The following is a 3,266-nucleotide window of genomic DNA, read 5'->3' as shown; positions in this document are numbered from 1 at the left end:
TAGTCCAGGAGCTGGCCTTGCCTCTAGGTGTAAAATGGAAACGCCACATGGCTTACCTGCCTCAGAGCTCTGGGCAAGTAGAGACAATTGCACCCTCAAATCCACCTTGGCTAAGCTCTGCCAGGAGATGGGTGCAACTTAGTCGTATTGCCCATGGCCATTCTCTGACCCCTGTGTACACCATACCAAGATGACCTCATGCCCTTTGAGATTATGACTGGACAGGCTCCCCCACGGATGCCAGTGATAAAAGGACTCCAAGAAGCTGGGTCAATTGACCTTTGTCGCCAGATGAAGGGACTTCATTGAGTCCTTGAGGAGCTACAACAGACTATCTTGGAACATCACCCAAGCCCTTTGCACACACCCTTACATCCTTTCCCGCTGCTCTTAAAGTTTCAGGGCTTGTTCCATGGATCCATCACTCTTGTGTCAAATGATGGACCAGAACCAGACCAGTGCCACAAAGAGAGCCAACACTGCCAAGCAACAAGACAGTGTCTCCTCCCCGAGACAGAGACAACACCAGCATCAAGCTGACCGTCCATGTCACCCTCTTCCTGCTCCTCCTTGGGTCTGTGGTCAGGTCAGACCATGGAACTGGTTTAAGAGTTCACAGTGACTTGGACATTGGAGGAGCAATTCTAAATGAGACTGTTTGGCTACGAGGGTTGACACCCCTTGAGATTCATTGACCCATACAAGGACTGAGAGCCTTTCCTGCCTGTGGGTCCCTAACAAAAGGTTACAAGATGAGATAAACCAGGTCAGGATTTATTTTTGCCCAGGAGACCAGACCAATGGCTGTGACTCCACAGATGAGTTAAAGACTTGACTTGTTAAGAGACTGTTTGTAAAGTCATCTGGGCCTCGATCTGCTCCCCCATAAAGTCAGATCTTGGGCTTACAGACAATTTGCCCACACCTGGTCCCATTTTAGAGCTAGACCCTCACGCACTACCACCACCAGCTACCCCACTGGGAGTTTACTTAAAACTGTTTTTATGCCAGTAAGTCCAGAATCATCTGAGACTTTAGCCAGGGTCTGTGAGCGCCTCGACAAGAAAGCAAAAGACTGCCAAAATTCCCAAGGGCGGTATGCCTGGAGGTGCAATCAGAATCCCTGGCTCACTTCTTTACTGACAAGTCTGGCTGGGCCCTTGATGATCTGTACAGCCTTACTTGTGATTGGGCTCTCCCTAGTCAAAGGGTGATACGAAGAATTCGAGCTGGACTGGACTAGGTACAACTTCTGGTGTTGGCAGAAAATCCTGTAGATAAATTTAAGGACACCTCACCAGCTTAGTAAGAAGAGAGTGTCCTTGAAGGGGCATAATATAGGAAAAACTAAACCAACACCATTTTGTGTTCTAGTGCCATTTTTAAGCTTACGTTTGTTTGTTTCCTGTAAATGTTGTCACAGTTACCTAACCTGATACCACCCCATGCTGTCATAAGGCTTTGTCCCCTATGTAAACCGTCAAACACCATTGTTCCTTTGTCACAAGCTAAGCCCATGCTTTGTAGTATTTCTATAGCTGCACTAAATCCTATCAGTAGCACCACCCCTCATAGATCCGGAACTAGACTGGGAACTATAACTGTATAGCTAGTCTCTCCCGCACTTCAGGGTCAGTGCTCAGTCACGTACTGGGGTGCCCACCGCCAGCCCCCAATAAATTTGTCTCTGCATCTGGCCTCCGCAGGCGATTCAGTTAAATAAGCAGCTTGTCTCTGCATCTGGCCTCCACAGGTGACTCAATTAAATAGGCTCCTTTCCTACAACAATGTAACAACCATTGATAATTTCCTATCTTGTTTTCAAATTCTGTACTTTTTGTTTTTGTTTTTGTTCTCTTTAAAATAATTAATAAATGAATGAATGAATGAGAAAATGCCAACATGGCTCAGTCAGCCTGAATGACTTGAAGGGTGATTAGGGTCTGGTAAAAATCACAGTCCCAAGCAGAAAGCTCAGCTCTATCACAACAGGCTGTCCTATCTGAGATAAAGTATTCCTACTGTAAAACTGTAAGTCTATGCCATAGAAGTTTCATTAGCATTCAATAAAACAAAACATGCTGGGCAAATGCACAAGGCTTGGCACAGGGTAAGTGCTCAATAAATGGCAAGCTATTCCTTCTTCCTCAATGGCAAGGAGCAGATGGCTGTGATGATAGCCGATAGCGATAGGGCAACATGCACAGGGAATAAAAGCACAAATGTGAGTCAGGTAAAACTAGACTGATTTTTTTTTCACCTAGTCCTGGGAGTTGAACCAAGGACCCTCATACTAAACTACATCCCCAGCTTTTTGAGACAGCTAGGTTGCCCAGGCTTAGCTCAAACTTGGCAGTCCCGCCTCAACTTCCCAGAGTGCTAGGATTACAGGTGTGCACTACCACCCCAAGGTATAGGAATCAGATTTATTTTGATTTGGACCTAGACTAGATTCGGCACTGCCCCTGGCAAGTGAGGGGTTTTGATTCTGCCAAGTCATCTTTGTGAGCCTCAACTTTCTCATCTTTAAAAAAGGTTTCAAAAGTTATACCTCAAGGCGTTTCTAAAGGATTAATGTAATGATCAGACATATCAAATCTGTAGCTCTTAGCATAGTTCTCAGCCCAGGTTAGGTCCAGTAAGTTCAAATCAATTATTTACATAGGCCTTTTCCCCCTTGATTGAATTTCATCAAGCTGATCTACCAATTTAGCTCCACAAAAGAAAAAGAAAAAAAAAAAAATTGTTATGGGTAAGGCTCTGGACCAAGCATTGTGAAGATTTAAAAAAGAGTAAGATATAAACTAAGCATTGAGAAGTTTCAAAAAACAGTAAGCTGTAATGCCTGTTTTTGAAGTATGCACAACCTAATGGGATAAGCAGACATGCACACATCAGCAGTATAATAGTCCAGTTGCAAAAAGAGGGCTTAACTCTCACTAGAGAGATCTGCAAGTTCTGGGGAAGCTGAATTTTCAGGGATGCGTAGAATGGCCATCAACAACACTAGAAGGAAAATATTTGGTGTGTTCAAAAAATAATTAATTTGGTAATAAACAATTATAAAATTATTTTAAAATAATTATAAAAATAATTAATGTGTGAAGGGGGGGTTGGAGTTCCTGAAAATAATTACGTATTTGCTTCTTTTACTGATTTTTTTCTTCTTTAATGAAAGCAAATGGTCACAACTAGAGACCATACTCATAAGCGAAATAAATCAAACATACATGTGCAAGCACCGCATTGTTTAGTGTAAAGCCTGA

Source organism: Chinchilla lanigera, unplaced genomic scaffold (assembly GCF_000276665.1).
Source record: "Chinchilla lanigera isolate Chin_1 unplaced genomic scaffold, ChiLan1.0 scaffold00038, whole genome shotgun sequence".
In the NCBI taxonomy this organism is placed as follows: domain Eukaryota; kingdom Metazoa; phylum Chordata; class Mammalia; order Rodentia; family Chinchillidae; genus Chinchilla; species Chinchilla lanigera.
Note: the sequence above shows the minus strand (reverse complement) of the source record.